Below are 18859 nucleotides of genomic sequence, written 5' to 3' on the forward strand. Positions count from 1 at the left end.
CCTTTGTGAAGAAATGGCCCGTGCCAGGAATCTGAGGGGCTGTCCTCATTGCCCAGCTAACCCGACACATGTGGGGAGATGGTTGCCTGCGGGGATGGGTCCCCTAGTTTCTTCTATTCCAGTGGCAGGAACTTGTGGCCAAGGGGCAGCCCATCCCTCAGGGATATTCCTCCTTCCCAGAAGGCACATTGTGGGTCAGGCCCCCTAAGGGAAGCTCAATAAAGTGCACCAGTGACAGAGGACAACACACCCTGTGAGCTTCTTTCAAGGAAAGTGAAGGATCCCGCGAGGACAATTATATTTACGGTTATTCAGCACCTGCAAGTGCCAGGCCCTGTGCTCAATGCTTCCCTGATGTTATTGTGTCTAATTCCCCAGGGCCAGTCTAGGAGATGCTCTTATCATCTCCATTTTTCAGTAGGGAACCTGGGGACCAGAGAGAAGCAGAGCGATTTGGAAGGTCACACATCCTCCAGCGGCAGAGCTGGTCCTCAAGCCCAGGTCTGGCTGACTCTGAAGGCTGCCTTTGTACCCACCACCCCGGCTGCCTCCCCCTCGACAGTGTCGGCTGCCAGCTGCCCACAACCCTCCCTCCAAAACCGCTTCCCTTCCCCAAAGTCCTGAGAATCAAAATCCCCTCCATTGATGTAACTTCCTTTGCAATCTGCTGAAAGATCGCTCCTGACCGTGTCCATTTGTTCTCCACAGGAGAATCCTGGAGGGGAAAGATTATCAAAATATTTGCTGGCCTTGCAGGAGGTGCTCAGAATCATGGCCAAGCACTGCAGGATGTGGGAGGTGCCACCGTCCCTCCTGACTTCTGTTTGTAGCTGGCTGCTGAGCAGGGGAGAGGGGAGCTATATTTAGCCTTCCATGAGCCCATTAGGGATACTCAAGTACAGTACAGATGTCAGACAGATAATAGGTATTTAAGAATTCTCTGGATCGGAGCGCTAGCTGGGATCTAAAATCTGAGCCAAGTGAAGGGCAGTTAGCACACTGCTGGAGTCTTGGGTGCATCGGCGCCCCTAGGTGGTGGCATGAGCCCTGGGTCCCAGTCAGAAGACCCGCATCTTGCCTGGCTCTGCCCTTGGACTTGTTTTCTCACGCCTGAAATGAAGTCAGGGGCAGCGAGGAGAGACGATCTTTGGGATGCAGGGCAGGCCCCAAGAGCCAGGCTGTGTGAGTTTGATTACAAGTCCCCACCGTAAGAGCTGGGAGACTTTGGGCAAGTGCCGTCACCTCTCTGGGTCTCAGTTTCCTCTTTTGTACTTTGTGTGCATGTGTGCGAGGATTACATGGGTCTCCACGCAATTTCCCTGGAGCAGTGCTTGGCTATTACATAACAAGCTCTCAGTAAACATTGCTATTACTGTTTATGGCCCCTTCCTGCTCACATTTTAGTAACTAAACTGTGGGTCTTCCAATTGTTCCCCGAGAGATGATGCTTTGTCTGAGCAGTGGGTTGAGAAACTGGCTGGAGAGAAAGAAGTTTCTTCCTTGCTGGCTCATATGTAATCAGCTCAAGAGTTCTTCCCACTCCTTCTCCCCCTCACAAGGTGCAGCTTTAATGCAATGATTTCACCTGTGTAAAAATCCTTGGGGGCGTGGTGGGAGAGGCAAGGAGTGAAATGTCCCCCGAGAATGTTCTGGAAGTATGAATAGGAAGGGAAATTGTAGGGAGATTGGCTTCAGGTGCTAAAGCAAAACTCCTCAAGCTTTTTCAGTTCCTTTTTGCTATTTTGAGTTTCTCTCTCCTCAGGGGAGAATCTTTACAGGTGACACGCTCTGTTGGTTAAAAAAACCCCATGTATAAGAGGCAGACAGACCAGGAAACTCAAATGGATCCCTAGAGCTTACTAGCTGGCCAGGGAGATTTCTTCTGTCTGAAGTTCAGTTTCTTCATCTGTAAAATGGAGATAATGATATTTATCTTATAGGGTTGTTGGAGAACTAAATATGACCGTGTATGTACAGCATAAACAGGGGCTCAGAAAAGCTAGCTCCCCCTACTCTGGCCTTCTCTCCACATCTGTGTCTAAAAGGCTCCTCCACTGTGTCTAAAAGGCTTCTCACCTTCTCAGAAGGTGAGAAGATGTACTCACCTTCTGTCCCAAGGCAAAAAGGCAGGAGGCAATCCCCAGGTTCCCTTACGCCGTGTGCTGTTAGGTTTCAGAAAGGGGCTATAATCCTCCTATAAGTTCCCCTGGCAGGTTAGAACCCGTGGAGTTACAACCAGGAGTGGATGCTGTTAAGGAGAAGCTGTAAATAGGAAGGAACAAGGTGGGAAAACTCAACAGCCTCTTCTCACGTGGCATTCGGCCACAAGCTGGTGGCCTCGCTCTCCAGCTGAGGTCTCCGTTAACAGCTGAGAGCGGCGGTGGTCACAGGTGGAGTTCAGGAGAACATCTCTTTTTACTAGATGTCCTCCAGCCCATTCAGGAACGGGTCATTAGGGTTTAGGTGGCTGGGGCCACAGTCATGAATATATTGACCTTCTTTCCTCTGACCATGGGGGCCTGGGATGACTGGAGGTGGGAAGGAGGGAGTGGGATGGTGGTGAGGGGGTGACAGGGAGGGGGAGGACACAGTCACTGGGCCTGGGAAGCATCTCAATAGGCTGAAATTCTGAGCCCCCACCTAGTAGGGTCCCTCGGGTCCCCAAAACTCTTGTCATTTTCTGCCAGATCCTGGGTTTCTCTGGCCATCACCTAAGCTTTTTTGCTGTTACCAATGTCTTTGCCATCAAGGTTGTGACAATTCCAAATGAGGTCTTTTGCAAATTAAAAACAAGCACCCCCTCTCCCCAGAAAATGCAGTTCTACACCAGGACACACAGCTTGGCAAATGGGTGCACAGGCTGGATTTCAGGCCTCATTTGCTGCTTCAACTGAGCAACCTTGTGCAGTGAACAACCTGCACAGCTGTACATGGCAGCCCTGTTTTCCATTTTCTGCTTTAATGATCTGGATTGGTCATGCTGTTTCTGTTGCCTCCTCCGAACTCATTGCTCCTGACTCCACTCTAGCCCTTCCCATAGCATGGCCGGCTTTTGATAGGTTACAAAAGATAGCCTGGCACTGTCAGCTTTTCCAGGCCCCTTCTTTGAAGGAGTTGTGACACGTTCACATTAGGGCCGGGTCAGTGGACATTTGAAGGGCTCCACAGCCTCCAATTCAACAATATTCTTTCTGACATTATTCAGCACTCCAGGCAGGTGAAGGTCTATCCTGTCTCCTATAATACTGTGAATCCCCTGCTTATCCAAGGAGCTTCTACAGAGGCTGAGGGAAGCGTCTGCTTCCACTGTGTTTAAGAGAGTACACCCTGGGGTCCTGGGGGTTCTAGCGTCAGTCTCAGTCTCTCTACTTTTCTTCCCAGAAGGGCCGGCAGATTGGCTTGTAAATAGCCCTCTTGAAGACCTGCTCTGATGTCTCAGGATTCCTGAGGGGGGCAGGTATGTAGTTTAGTGTCCTCCCTCCCATCTGGACATCCACAAGCACAGTATTCCCTTACCAGTGACCTGGCCCATAGGGTTTAAGGTGGTCCAGAAACATGGCATTTTATGATTCTACCTTCCCCTTCTTTAAACTCATGGTCTCTGCCAGAATATCTGGACCACCTGTTAGACATGAATTGTTCAAAGTCAAGTTTCTGGAAGCTTGGCCAATAGCCAGAAGAGGCCACTCCCTTTGAGGAGCAGAGATGGAGGTGGGCTGATCCCCGGGTGGTCCTCATGCTTCACTGAGAGGCAGTGGGAGGGGAGGATTGGCTTCAGAGACATCTGTAGGTACAAGGAAGAGCCAGCTCTCAGCCACTATGGTAACAACTAGGGCTGGAGGGAGGCTGTAAACCTATACAACTATCCTCAAACATTTTCTCTTTCCACAGTTAATAGCTGAGTTTGCCAATGTAATCTGGTAAGTGAAGGGTGTTATAGGACCACTTTTAAGGGTCACTAACCTCACTGCACAGAGTTAGAAAAGAAGTTGTTGAAGATATGATGCCTGGCTGAGGGAGGAGTGGAAGTTGGCTAGGAGGGAGGAAATTGTGAGCATTGACACAGAGGCATGGAGTAAAGTGGGGAGTTGGGGGGAGCCATCCTGAATAGTATGGACTTCAACTTGTGGGTGACAAGAAGCTCCTGAGTGGCTTTAAGTGATGGAGAGATGGGATCAGGCTTTTAGAAACATCACTCAGGTGGCTGAGTGGAAGGCAGGATGGGAGGGAGAGAGGCCAGCTGGGAGACTATGTCCAGGTGAGAGAGGATGAGGAATTGACCAGAGAGATCATGGGGAGGAGAGGAGGGCATGAACTTGAGGACTAGTCAGGCATAAGGTCCTCAGGACTTGCTGAGTGGTTGGTTGTGTGGGTATTTGTGTGGGGTGGTGATGGAGAGAAATAGGGACCCAGGATGTCTTCCAGGGTTCCAGCTTGGGCATCCAGTTGGATGGAGGTCCCATCTTGACATATGGAAATATGAAACAAGGAGGACCTGGCTTTTCAGTGAGTTAGGTTTGGGTGTGCTAATTTTGAACTGTCCATGCCATAATCCACATTTAGCAGGCCATTTGGGTATAAAACTGAAGCATAAGAAGCAGGTTGCATTAGAACTATGGAAGCGTGTGTGATGACCAGGAAGAATAGACTGAGTTCAGGACCTGGATACATCCATTTTCAAGGTGGCTGGAGAAAGTAGACCCACAGGGAAGACAGACTGGAAAATGTGGAAGAGGTAGGAGGAGAATCAGGGGGAAATGGTGTCTCAGAGGTCAAGGGAGTAGAAAGATTCACGAAAAAGGAAGTGGTCACCAATGAATAATTTCAGTGGAGGGCCTGGGGCAGAGGCAACTGCAGAACTTCAGAGCCTTTCGTGAAAGAAAGAAGAGAGATAGGATGGTAGATGATGGAGGAAGTGGAGTACAGGTGCAGGTCACTGGAGCTGGGGGGGTCAATGTCCCTTGAGCATCAGAGGTGCTGTCACAGGACAGGAGTGGGTGGCTTTGAGGGCTGTAGCCGGCTCTGGTTTCCATCCAGAAACCATCCAAGTTTCCCAAATGTGTCTGATTATAAGGACACATGGTATCTGGTTAAACATGGGGTCTCCTGGTCTCCTACTCTCCACCTGGATCTTTCTAATCCAGACCTCTAGGGGAGGACCCTGGGGATCTGCAAGGTCAAATTTCCCAGGTGATTCTTACGATCAGGCAAGTTTGAGAACATTGATATCAGGGCAGAGAAGAGGGCTTTAGAAAAGCATCGATGGAGGAGAGGTTTGGAAGACACCTGTGAAAGGAGCAGGGAGAGATGGGCCAGGTAAGAGGAGAGCGCTGGAGAGGGGTGAAGGAGAGGATTCATGTCCAGAGGGCCCACATTTTGGATGATAAGCAAGGATCCGCCCCCCACCCCCAGGGAGCTCTACTGTGAAAGAAGTGTAGCAGACTCAACTTCTGGTGTCTTGATAGGGAAGACCTAATAGTGTGCCCTGGAACGTGAAGAGCTGAAACATTTGTGGGTCTGGGTTTGGATCACCTCTCCTCTGAGGAGTTGTCTCAGATATAAACAGGGTGGTTGAAACTTAGATCAACTCGTTTACCTCTCTTCCTTTGACTGAACTTCCTGTCCATCTTTCTATGCCTTTATGGTCTGGCCCTCAGGTCCCAAGAGCAGATGGTCAGTACTTGTCATCTGGGTTTCAAATGCAAAAGTGCTTTATTAAGTTACCTCATCTCTGTTTCCAAACAGAGCCAGTAAAAAGCCCATTCTAAAAAGGAGTTTACACCATCCCGCAAACTTTATGGGCTTCGATAATCCTCTGAGCACCAGGGTGGGTCCCCTTTTCACCCCTTGGTGATTCATGAAGGGCATCTGGAATCCTGGATCGGGCACCAGGGGAACGCATAAGTGGAGTTGACAGCCCCCCGTGTGGTGCCACCCTGTACCCCACTCTCTGTGTGTATCCCTCACCTGAAACACCACAAGGAGCCGGGTGAGGTTGAAGCAGCCAGTGTGGAAGGAGCAATCTGGGCTTTAGAAACCCTGTCCAATCTATATTCCTCTAATACTTTCTAGACATGTGACCTTGGGCAACTTAACTTCAATTTCCTCATCTGTAAATGAGGGATAATAATACTAACTCAGGGCACAACCATGAGGATTGAACGGCCAAACCACGCAGGATGCCAATTGTAGGTGCTCGAGCAATGGGCAGGGCTGGTCACCATCGGTCACTATAGACTACACTCTGCACTGAGGGCCCAGAGCAAATGGGAGAGGACAGTACGGGAGACGGGAGGGAGTGTACGGGGGGGTGGGGGTGAGGAGGGAGGGTCCCTGGACTTCCTGTTGGCTAGTTTCTGTCCCCTGTAGTTACTAAATCATTGCGGTCTGTGTTGACAGAGCATCTTACCTGTCCTTTATTTTACCTTTGTTACCAAAGGTGGTAACAGTATAATATTATTTCTTTATAAAGTGTCTCAAGGTCAGAAACCACCTGATCTGCTGTCCCCAGCACCTTATATTCGGGGGACACTCTCTAGGTGTTTGCTAACGGTGTAACGTTAATGGTGTAACTGAACAAAGAAACAGAAACCACAATAGGCATCTGAAGCACAAGCCCCAGGAAAGGCCAACATGGCTCAGTGCAGAATATGTGAGGGCCATTCACTAATTTCCTTCCATGTTGCGCGTTTGTCACTGCCTGGTCACACTGTGAGGAAGCGCTCCTGTCACACCCTCCGAGTTCTTGCGCCCTGAGCAAGACGAGGTCACATGGGGAACACACAGGGGCTTGAACTTCCTGGAAATGCTGACAACTGGGAGGTCTGCCTCCACTCGCATTTAGACGGGTCCTTCCAGCGGGAGGAGGATAGGGTAGCACATGGTCTTAGCTCCCCTAAGCCTAGAACAGGGAAAAGGAAATTTCCCCATGTTGCCCAGGGATGCCCAGGATGACTGCTAGCACTTCCCCTGCTGGAGGGTTGCTGAGCCAGGGCGGGGCCTCTGCACCTGTCACCTGAGAAGCTGGTTAAAATGCAGGTTCTGAGTCAGTCTGTCTTGGGTGGAGCTGAGATTCAGCATTTCTGACAAGCCCCCAGAGATGGCGAGGCTGTGGCTCCCAGACCACTCAGGGTAGGAAGTGCTCAAGGACAGGAGGCTGGGACTTTGTGACTTACACCTGTGACCTGTCTACGTCGTTTTCTGCCATGGGGGAAATTCAAGAGTGTGTGGAGGTCCAGACTATGGTCCCAATACACTGGAGACTCCCACCCAACCCCATCCTGTGTCTGAAACTCTGTTCAAGAGTCCAGTTCACAAATATCTATTGAACACCTACCAAGTGCCAGGCAGTGAATTCAAATCTTACTCCAACCCACCTAGCTTGCTTCTTTTAAGAATCACGTTGCTATTCCCCACCCCACGAGAAATTCAACCCAAACTCTCCTCCTCGCTCTAAGAAACAGGGGTTCATGATGTGATGTCAGCAGTAATGTCAGGGAGTCCAGTCGAGGGGTCATCACATCTTAGCCATGTCAGCTTGGCTAGTTACTCTGCCTCTGTGTTCTCACCTGTGAAATGGGTTTACTAACCTCTACCTCTCTGGGTTGCTGAAAGGATGAACTGAGATGTATGTAAAGCTCTTAGTCCGGTGCTGGGAAACACAGCTGACATCATTCAAATTTAGGCTTTGTTTCCTCCCACAGAACATTTGGTGGTCTGCTCCTTGTTGCAGGTACTTATGCCAATTCCAGGGTGCTTGACTGTGTTCTATTTGGTAATCTCAATACTGTCAACAGGGCCACTCAGAGGAATTCCAAATGGTCACCACCTAAAAGGAGTGCCCCTCACCAAACGAGTGTGTGGAGGGGAGGGGGGTGATGGGGAGGGAGGGGTTCACGTGAGGAAGGAATCAGAGAAAAGGAAAGGACTAAATTTATGACCTTGGCCAGTTTGCCAACTTGCAGTCCCAGCTGTTCTGCCGCTGGGGTACTGAGGTATGTGGTAAGCACCTCATTACCGATAATGCAGTACCACAGACTGTAAATAATTTATTTAAAAAATAAACTGGCGGATACAAGATTGTTTTTATGATAACACTGCTTTCATACGTTTGTGTTCCAAAGGGCTTTTAAAAATGTTTATATTAACATTTCATCATGGTATTTTTTAAGCACACACAAAAGTAGAGTTAATAGCATAAAAAACCCAGCTTTAATATTTACCCACATTTTAGTAACCAGAAGGTGTCTTGAGTGAAAGAGAAAGTTGTGAGATCACACCTCATGCCCTGAGCTCGCACACCCCTTGTACTCACGTGGGAGTGAGTTGTGCCATGTTCATGTCTGGTTGGAAAAAAGGTCAAGAACTCTGGCTCTTTCTGAACCATTTCTTTTATTTATTTATTTATTATTATTATTTATTTTTTTTTGCAGTACGCGGGCCTCTCACTGTTGTGGCTTCTCCCGTTGCGGAGCACAGGCTCCGGACGTGCGGGCTCAGCGGCCATGGCTCACAGGCCCAGCCGCTCCGCTGCATGTGGGATCTTCCCAGACCGGGGCACGAACCCGTGTCCCCTGCATCAGCAGGCAGACTCTCAACCACTGCGCCACCAGGGAAGGGAAGCCCTCTTAACCATTTCTGGTTGCCATCTCTTCTCTCTGGAGAATGGTAATGACCCCGACCTCACAGGGATTGGTCGAGCCTGAAAAATGAGTGGCAGGGTTGGACCCTCACAAAAGGAGAGAACAGTCCCTCCTTGGCTCCTGCCTGACCTCCAGGGCTTTTGGAAAATAAGGAAGGATCGGGCTGAGGCAGGAGGCTGCCAAGCTGAGAGCCGTGAGCAAGCCCTCACTCTGGATCCTCCCCCAGCTTCCAGCAGACACGTGCCTGCGACCCCCTGTCTCCTCCCAGATGGGCTTGGGTCCCGTTTGGTCGAATGATGACTGCTGTTAAGTTAAAGGCTATAAAGGGCAGAGAGAAAGGGATAGGGTAATCTGACCCTGGGCTGGGTGGACCCCACCCGGAGTGGGTCTGTCACACTTGTCATCTCTGAAGTGTGGCCAAGTCCCTTTCATACCCTCAGCAACACTGCACATGAATTGGTGGCACATTTCCCCCCAGTGGTACTGTTACTACCAGACTCTTACCACTTCTCTAGCACTTTCCTTCTGAGAGGCTGCAATCACCACTTCCCCACCATGGTATCCCGACACCAACTCAGACAGTGGGATTTGTGAAAAGAGGGTGGATGTGGAATTAGAAAGTCTAAATTTCAGTCCTGCCTCTGTTATTTAATGGGCTCAGTGACTTTGGACAAATTCCTGAGACTTAATACCCTCATTCTAAAAATGGAATGGTGCTCTTTTACCCCAGAATGATCTCAAAACTCACATAAATATTATTAATTTTGTTTTCTTAACTGGACTGACTGTAGGCAAAACTGTGAAAACAGTGACGTGTTAATTCAGCACTTTTCGTGTCCTGGGTCTGAGCCAGCTCCCCCCTTATTCCCAAGTCCTCCTTCTGCACTTACCTTGAAGCACCAGATGCTGTCAGGCAGCCAATCAAGAAAACAGCCAATCAAATTATCATGCATTAAAGGACTAGTAATTTAATCTTAATAGAGGAAATAGTCTATCAAGTACTTGCTAAGTGCCTGGCGCTGGACGTATCTGTGTAGTTCTCATAACAGTCTCATGAGGTATGCGACGATCATCTCCATTTTACAGATGGGGAAACAGCTAGAAGTAAGACACTTGCTAAGAATCCCCCAACTAATCAGGAGAAACTGGGATTCAAATGCAGGTGTGTCTGATTCTAAAAGCAGTGCTACTTATTTATTTACATCATCTTTTTGAGGCACTATGATCTATGAGCTCAAAGTCTGAGCCAGCTGGCGTGGGTTCAAAGCTCAGCACCTTTATATATCTCTGTGTGACCTGGGCAAGGACTGAGTCCTTATCTATAAAAAGGGATAAGAATAGTGCCACCTCACAGGATTACTGTCAGAACTAAATGAGTGAATATACATAAAACTCTTAGAACAGTACCTGGCACATAGTAAGTGCTGTATAAATTATTTTTAATTATGAAAGCAATCAGTGCTCACTGGAAAAAATGCAAACAGTTTAGGATAACATGGAGGGAAAAGAAAAGTCCCCTCTCACTCTCCTGTCAACTTCACCCCTCAGTTTGATGGAAGGAAATTCTTCCAGATGTTTTGTACATGTAAACACATAATCCCACACAAATAACAAGTTTGTTATATTTACATGAATGGGGCAGCTTGCTTTTTTCACTTAATAATATTTCACAGATACCTTTCTGTGTCAGGACCTATAGAATTACCTCATTCATATCAGCTGAATAGTATAGGCGTGCTATAATTTAGCCATCCCTCTGCAAACACTTTTTTAAAACTGCAAATAATGCTGCTATAAATATCTTGGTATGTACAGGTGAGCGAGCATTTGTGCAGGACAGATTCCTAGAAGTAGAGGCACTGGGCAAAGGGCACATTTAGAGCCTGTGTTCTGTTTAGTCATCCATTAAGGATTAACATTGTTTTACAAAAAAGAGGATGGCAGAGAGAGGTCAGCGCCTAACACAAAGGAATGAGCAGCTAAAGATAGAGTTTTAAGTGATAAGATTGCTAGGAAGATTTTTTTTTAAGATGGTAGGTGTGAGAGTCTTAGCCACATCTCACAAACCATGCTCTTGGGCTGAAGCCCACTCATCTGGAAGGCCAACTTTGCTCTCAAAGATTGAATGAGTACATCCAAGTAAGTGAGGTTTTTCCGTCAGCCTGGCTTCTCCTGTATAGGGGAGCTGGTAGGCTTCATGCTTCCTTCATTTGCTCTAACTGTCCAGGTTCCTTCTTCTGCACTAGAATAATGCTGGCAGAGCTCACCTCCACCTGCCACTGGGCAGTCTGTAGCATCTAAACTGAGCCCTTCCCCACTGTAACTCAAGAGGACAGCCAGGTGACCATTGCACTAGGTTTCACATACATTTGTTTCTTTGTTCTTCATTTCCATAGTAAAGCATTTCTTCTTCAAAACTTCTTTATTTTCACCAGCATCAAGAGTCTGTGCCCCATCCCTCCCTCCTCTGCCTTCCCACAGCACAGGAACCTCTGTTGCAGCCAATCCTTCTCTCTGTACCTGTGCTGTATTCCCCCCAAGGACAGAAGTTCCTGTTGATGTACTCATCTTCATCTCTCTCTGGGCTGGTGATGATTTCCATATGGTAGGGATCAATGAATTGGTTTTCTAAGTGACATTTTTTTTTTTTTGCGGTACGCGGGCCTCTCACTACCGGGGCCCCTCCCGTTGCGGAGCACAGGCTCCGGACGCGCAGGCTCAGCGGCCGTGGCTCACAGGCCCAGCCGCTCCGCGGCATGTGGGATCTTCCCGGACCGGGGCACGAACCCGTGTCCCCTGCGTCGGCAGGTGGACTCTCAACCACTGCGCCACCAGGGAAGCCCTAAGTGACATTTTTAATAATAAAAATAATACATGCTTACTGAAGAAAAAAATGGAAAGGGGGAGCTGTGTAAATAAGGAAATTAAAATCACCTGGTATTCCATAATTATCCAGAGGCATTTTAGAGTATTTCCTTCCAACTGTTGCATAAGCTGAGAAGCTAATTAATGCAAAGCTGCTCATCTGATTAAGGAAATAACTGGGGACAAGGGTCCAGAGTTTGGTGAACAGGCAGTTCAAATGTGCACCTTGTATAGAAAATGAGCCTGTTACCAAGAACTCCATCGCTTTTTCACTCACTCACTCACTCACTCATTCGGTAAGTATTTATTGAGGATCTATCGAACTGTAGCCGTTCTACAGTGACTTCTCTAGCCAATATGACAGGGCATTTATAGCCATCATACAGGCCTTTTTGGAAGCTGAATTGACTTCTCTGCTTGGTAGACTGGGATTCCCATGACACCGAGTCCATGGCTAACTCTTCATGGGCCAGGAGCCTAGAGGGAGAGGCTTCAGAAAATACCACAGCATTTGCTGCTCTGGTCCATGTCAGAGCTGCCCCTTCTTTGGGTCAGTGATTTATTATATAGTAAACTCAGGGAATTCTCAGTCTCTTTGTCTGTGATTGTTCAGGTTCAGATTTTCTGTTTGGTCTTCATCAGTGATAGCTTAAGCATCTGTTGTTCCTTACTTGTTACCATTTAGAGCTGGGCAAAGCTGAAATTTTAGGAGTTATTCTTCCTTAAAGTGCATTTTGCCCAGTGCATGCCCCAGCTACCTGTTAACTGATGATGTTATGGGGTGAGGCTCAACAAATTACTTTGTGGCAGGAGGGGATCTACTCCAGGGTGAGTGCTCCCTGACAAAGCCTCGTGTACTGCCCTGAAGTCATCAACTCCAACTCACTGGCTATGTTGTCCTTCTTATGTCTCTTTGGTTGAAGCAGCCCAGGGTTTTTCTGTCTAAACATTAATGTGGAAGCTAGCTGTAGACTTAAAGAAATTTGAATCCTCAGATTGTTTATAACACAGCCCAAATCCATGGAATTATATTATTTAGCTTATAGGGAGCTTTATGATACAGTAGGAAGATGAAAGGATAAACAGTCTAGAGGCCTGGAGTTCAGTCATTCATTCAGTATATATCTACTGCCTGCCAATCATGTGTGCCAAACTAGGAACAAAGCAAACGCAAAACCAGACTTGGATCTTAGAGACTATAGAGCAACAGATGTTAAACAAAAATGACAGAAATAAATGTGTAATTATGAACTGTGACAAATTCCAGGAAGGAAAGGAGACGGTAAGACACATATAATCAGGGAATCTGCCCTGTTCTGAGCTTTAGGGAAGGTGTCCCAGAGAATAAGACGTATGAGCTGGGACTGGTTATTTAATTTCATGGTGCCTCAGTCTTCTCATCAGTAAGATGGGGATAATACTACCCCCTTTGACTCACAGAGACACTGTGGGAAGAGTCATCATATACATGAGAGGCTTTGAAAAATGCTTGGTGTACCTAAGAGTGAGCACGTTGCTCTCCAGCCAGCGGCAGCTCTTCTCTGGCTTCTACATCTGTCATCAAGCCAGGCATTACTCAGGTACTCAGCCTGCAGACCTTTGATCATTCTCCTTCACTCTGCGAGGCAGCTGGGTCGGATAGACCTGGGGTTTGCCTTGGTTCTGCCACTTACATCTCGAGTGAATTTGGGTAACTTACTTAACTGCTAAAACTCACTTTTCTCATTTGTGAAATAGGGGCAATAATAGTACCAGCTCACAGCTTAAAGCTGGTAAAGCACTCAGCATAGTTCTTGGTGGTTGTTACTCCTAAACCAGTTGTAGCTACTATTATTGTCATTGTTATCATTGCTAATTATTAACTCTTGCCATTTATTTCTTGGTAATAACTTTGGTCCTTAACTTCCATTTCCACTGCCCCCAGCCTAGTCAAAGCCCTTGTCATGTGACAATAAGGCTATGGCTATAGCCTTCTAACCAGTGTCCCACCTTGGCTCTCACTTCTCTAGTTCACTCCTTATGGCTTCTGGAATGAGCTTCCTAAAATAACAGGACTTTACATATATCACTTGTTTTCTTTAATATTATCATTGAGGACATATTTGCAGTTCATACCACAAAGAGCTAAGCTTCCTAATATGGAAGGGGGTCCTAAAAAAGTCATAATAAAAAGACCTGCAAATAGATAGAAAAACAGAAGTGCAAATTCCAAAAAAGAAAAACAAATAGCTACTCAACATGACAAGATGAGCAGCCTCACTTATTATGAGAACTGCAAATTTAAATTGCATTAAAATTCATATTTTACTTACCGGATTGGCAAAAATTCAAAAGTTTAATACCTTCTGAAAAGAATGCGGGGAAATAAACGTTTTCTTATATTGCTGTGGTGTGTAAATTGGTTCAGTCCCTATGGATGGAAATTTGGCATTACTTATCAACATTACAAAAGCATATACGCTTTGACTCAGCAATTTTACCTCTGGAAATTTATCTTACAGATATACTTACACATACCAATGACACATGTTCAAGGTTATTCATTGCAGTATCATTTGTAATAGGAAAGGATTGGAAATGACCTAACTGTCCATCAATAGGGCACTAATTGAATAAATTATGGTACATCTCTTCAAAGGAATACCGTGCACTAATATGGGGAAATCTCCAAGATACATTAAGTGAAAAAAATAAGCAAAGTGAAGAACTATGGGTATAGCATGTTACTTTTTGTGTAGGAGTGGGGAATAACACACACATTTGGAGAAATTCTGGCAGGCACACATATTAAAAACAGTTGTTACCTATGGTGGGAGGGGACTGGCAGATGGGAGAAAGAGTTAAGAGGGGGACTTTTCACTGTATACCATTTAATATATATATAAAATGGTGTGTGTGTGTGTAATTTGTGAACCATGTGTAATATATGAACCATATTACCCAATCAAAAGCTTATATTAAAAATACTCCTATGGGACTTCCCTGGTGGTGCAGTGGTTAGGAATCCACCTGCCAATGCAGGGGACATGTGTTCGAGCCCTGCTCCGGGAAGATCCCACATGCGGCAGAGCAACTAAACCTGTGCGCCGCAACTACTGAGCCTGCGCTCTAGAGTCCGTGAGCCACAACTGCTGAGCCCGCGAGCCACAGCTACTGAAGCCTGCTCACCTAGAACCCGTGGTCCGCAACAAGAGAAGCCACCGCAATGAGAAGCCCGCGCACCACAATGAAGAGTAGCCCCAGTTCACCACAACTAGAGAAAACCCGCGCACAGCAGCAGAGACCCAACGCAGCCAAAAATAAATTAAAATTTTTTTTAATTAAAAAAAAAACACCTCCTATTGTTCATCCATGAATGCATTGATCACCTACTATGTGCTAGGCACTGGGGATACAAATGTGAAAGTAGTTGTGATGTGGTGGAAAGACCACTGAACTTGAAGTTAAAATATCTGATTCAAATTCTGACTCTGCTTCTCACTAGCTATGGATCTTGGCACATAGTAGGTAAACAACAAATGTTTGTTGAATGAATATAGTTGAAATTACTTAATCTTTGTGAGTCTGTTTCCTCCCGTATAAGTCAGGATAGAGATGCTTCCTATCTCACAGGGGTATTGTGAAGACAAATAATAGGATGTGTCATCAGTTCTAGTAATAGTTAATGAGAACTATTATATGCTAGGCACTTTCACATTTATTATTTCCTTGACTTCTAACATCTATTTACTCACTCACTCATGAGGAAATAGAGGGACTGAGAGGGATAGTGACTTGTGCAAGGCCTCTCTGGGTGTAAGCTGTCTTCTAGTCTTTATTGCTACCTCACCATGGTGCGTCACTCAGTAGAAACTTTACCCATAGTAGGTGCTCAGGGAATTTTGAAAATCAAGAAAAACCAAAGTTTTACCATTGCTCTCAGTGACACTTCAGAGCAACAGGAAGTCAGTAAATGTCTTTCTAATAATTCAGTTTAGAAATGTACCAGCTAGTCTGTTTGAAACTCACTGCACTAAATACTTTGGGAAGATCGAACAAAAATTAAAAGTTTATGCTTCTAGGGACTTCCCTGTGGTCCAGTGGTTAAGACTTCATCTTCCAATGCAGGGGGTGAGGGTTTGATCCCTGGTCGGGGAGCTAAAATCCCACATGCCCTGGGGCCAAAAAAACAACACATAAAACAGAAGCAATATTGTAACAAATTCAATAAAGACTTTAAAAATGGTCCACGTCAAAAAATCTTACAAAAAAAGTTTATGCTTCTAATGAGGCAGGAAAGATAAAGACGAACCCACAAACACACCCATAAGGAAAAGGTAGAAACTGATTCTTGAGAATGCTGCGCTTAGTATCTTGCAGCCTTGCCAATGGTTCTTTCTTAGGGGAATGAAAAGGATACAAAATATACCAACATGGCACAATTGTAAAAATATTTTAATTGGAATAAAACATATGTATAGAGCAGTGCACAAACCAATCAATTTTTATAAAATGAGGGATAGTTATTTTTTATTAAATAGTACACATCTATGTAACCAGCACCTGGATCAAGAAATAGAATATTACCAGCACCTAGAGACTCTTCTGGGTTCCCTTTCCATCACTACACACCCCTCAAGATAACCACTATCTTCACCGTTAACATCATAGATATGTTCCGGCTGTTTTTGAAGTTTACATGTACCCATTTGTGTCCAGTTTCTTTCACTCAACGTCATATTCATGAGAGTCATGCATCTTGTTGAGTGTAGACGTAGTTCATTCATTCTTATAGTATTCTACAGAGTTTCTCTCTCTTCTGTTAATGGACAATGTTTCTTTGGGGCTGTTATAAAGAGAGATGCTATAAGCACTTTTGAACATGTCTTTTGGTGAATATGTGTATATATCTTTGTTGGGTATACAACTAGGGATGGAACTGGTAGGTCACAGACTCTAAGTTAATATAGTAGATAATGCCAAACAGGTTTCTAAAGTGTTATACAAAATTCTCTACTTTTAGCTCTTCTGGTGGGTGTGAAGGGAGATCACATTGCAACTTCAATTTGCATTTCTGGGATAGTTAATAAGTTGAGAACCTTTTCATATGTTTTTTGACTTTTTGAGAAATGCCTGTTTATCCCCTCTTGAAAAATGCCTGTTGAAATACTCTGCCTATTTTCAATTAGGTTTTTCTGCCTTTTTCTTGCTGATTTGTGAGTGCCCTTTATATATTCTATATAAGTCCTTTTTTTGGATATGTGTAAAGCACTCTGTGGCGTGATTTTTCACTAATGGTGTCTTAGAATGAACAGGAGTTCTTAATTGTCATGTTATCCAATGATCAGTTTTTTCCCTTTATGTTAGTGCTGTATATGTTTAAGAAGTCTTTGCCTACCGTAAGGTCATGAAGATGTTTTTTGATATTTACTTTGGATGGTTTTATTGTTTTTTTACCTTTTATAGTTAGAGTTAATATCCTTCTGGAATAGATTTTTTTGGTATGGTATAAGGTAGAGGTCAAGATTCTTCTTTTTTCTCCATGTGGGTGTTCAGTTGATCCAGCATCATTTACTGAAAAGACAGATCACCCTTTCCCCAGTGCAACACATCAGCATCTTGAATGTAAATCAAGTGACCATATACTATAGGTCTGTTTCTGGTCTCTCTATTCTATCGTCTATCCTTGCTGCCAATTACTATTTCTACAGCTTTATAATAGGTCTTTATAAGTGTAAGTCCTCCACCAGACTCCAATTTTTTACCCCACCAAGCCATCTAGTACTGGAGTGCCACTTCCACCTCCCACTTGGCTTTCAATATGTCCAGGTGGGTGTGATTGATTTGCTTGTTCCCATGGCTTGGTCATCTGTGGTTACCTGGTCTTTATCCCATCAAACCCCTTTAAACTGAAAGCCAGCCTGGTGTCTGCAGACAAGCAAAGCAGATCTGCTGGGTAATGAAATAGCGCGGGGAGGGGAGAGGAGTGGATTAGGTGGGGTTGTCTCTCGTGAGGCGTACATTGAGGAAGTGGTCGACCTACACTTGAGGACTGGCTTCTCGGGAGGTACGAAGAGAGCCAAACTCTAAAATCCGGGCAGAGGAGGGCAAGGCGAGGTCAGCGCATGTAAATGTCGCGGGGGGTTCTGCAAGGCTGCGCGAATAGGCTCGCCGGGGTGGGGCCGGGAAGCCGCAAATCACCAGTTGAGGGCCGGAGTGCGCGCCGCAGGCTTAGAGCCGCTCCTGCAGCTGCTGCGGCCGGGGCTGGGGCCTGGGCGGGAGCGAGAGCCGCAAACGCCGGGCGCACAGGCGAGCCGCGCGCGCGGTCGTCTCGGCCGGCGCGCCCCACCGATCATGAGCGGCTCCTGCTCCGGGAGCAGCCGCGGCGCAGGGCAGACAGTGCAGCGCCTCTGAGCCGCAGCCGGAGAGCCCGGGCGCCGCGCGGGGAGGTGAGTCTCCGCCGCGAGTCCCGCGGGCGTGCGGCTCCTCTCGGGGCGCCTCGGCCTCCCCCTCCCCTTGCAGGACAGACTGGGAAGTTTGTTGGCGAACTTCAGGCTACTACTTCAGGAAAGTAGAGCCGGCGCACCCCACCCCCAGCCGAGTTGGCGATTGGGGACTGGAGTGGCTGAATGGGGGACCGGGCTGCTCCCTTAGGGGCCTCTGAACCGGCTGGGATTCCCCGGGAGGGGCCCGCGGCGGGAGGCGGGAGGCGACGTGCGGCGAGCATCTCTGCTCTTTGCTCTTTAGCGGCATCTTGCCGGGCGCTGGCCTCTCCGACCCCCTGCGCATCCAGCCGCGCCCCCTGGTCCCGTCTCTCTCTGCCCCAGAAACCGGTGGGGGGTCGAGGGATGCGAGGGCCGGGGAGGGGGAAGCCCTGGGCTTGGAGGAGGCGAGTTTCTCCACTAATCTCTTGGAAAGTTTGCAGAGAAAGCGAAGGAGCCCGCCCCGTAACTGTTGACATCTCCCTCCCTCGCTCCCTTTGTTGAGAAAGAATGAATAGTTGGTTGTGTCGCTCCCACTGCGTCGGAGAGGGGAGGGAAGGGGAGGTGAAGGCTGGGAAACAAGGGACGGTGGGCGCAACAGGCAGGAGGTTCCGGTCTCAGCCCGTCTTTCCTTACCCGCTAAGGCTGCCTCCACTTTAAAAGTTTGATCAGGTGTAGACACTCGTCGGGGAGAAGTCAAGTGGGCTCCAAAGCAGCTGACGAGCCGGCGTGTTTTTTGGAGGAACAACAGTGGGTCGTGGCTGGGGGTTGGGGGGTGGAAAACTCTGGTTTTGGTTTTAACTCACTGGAAGCAACGTGCGAAGGTGAAAGATTGCTTGCCTATCTAACCTCATGTCTGCTTTCACCTAAAGCCATTAGCTGAGATAGAAA

General features: G+C 46.9%; 1 protein-coding gene across 4 annotated transcripts in view; it reads left to right on the forward strand.

Annotated features, from left to right (window-relative positions):
- The window catches only part of BCAR3 (BCAR3 adaptor protein, NSP family member), a 153156-nt gene that overhangs the window by 18811 nt on the left and 115486 nt on the right, over positions 1–18859 (forward strand). Inside the window, exon 1 of one of the 4 annotated variants that reach the window (XM_029229528.1) lies at positions 17552–17603. The exons of 2 other annotated variants lie outside the window; for them this stretch is intronic. The gene's annotated coding sequence lies outside the window, so the exon portion shown is untranslated. Of the gene's footprint in view, positions 1–17551; positions 17604–17705; positions 17936–18859 lie in introns of those variants that run through there. One more of the 4 variants, XM_029229525.1, reaches the window with a different exon arrangement.

Source organism: Monodon monoceros, unplaced genomic scaffold (genome assembly GCF_005190385.1).
Source record: "Monodon monoceros isolate NGI ecotype Baffin Bay Population unplaced genomic scaffold, NGI_Narwhal_1 Super_Scaffold_18, whole genome shotgun sequence".
Taxonomy (NCBI): Eukaryota; Metazoa; Chordata; class Mammalia; order Artiodactyla; family Monodontidae; genus Monodon; species Monodon monoceros.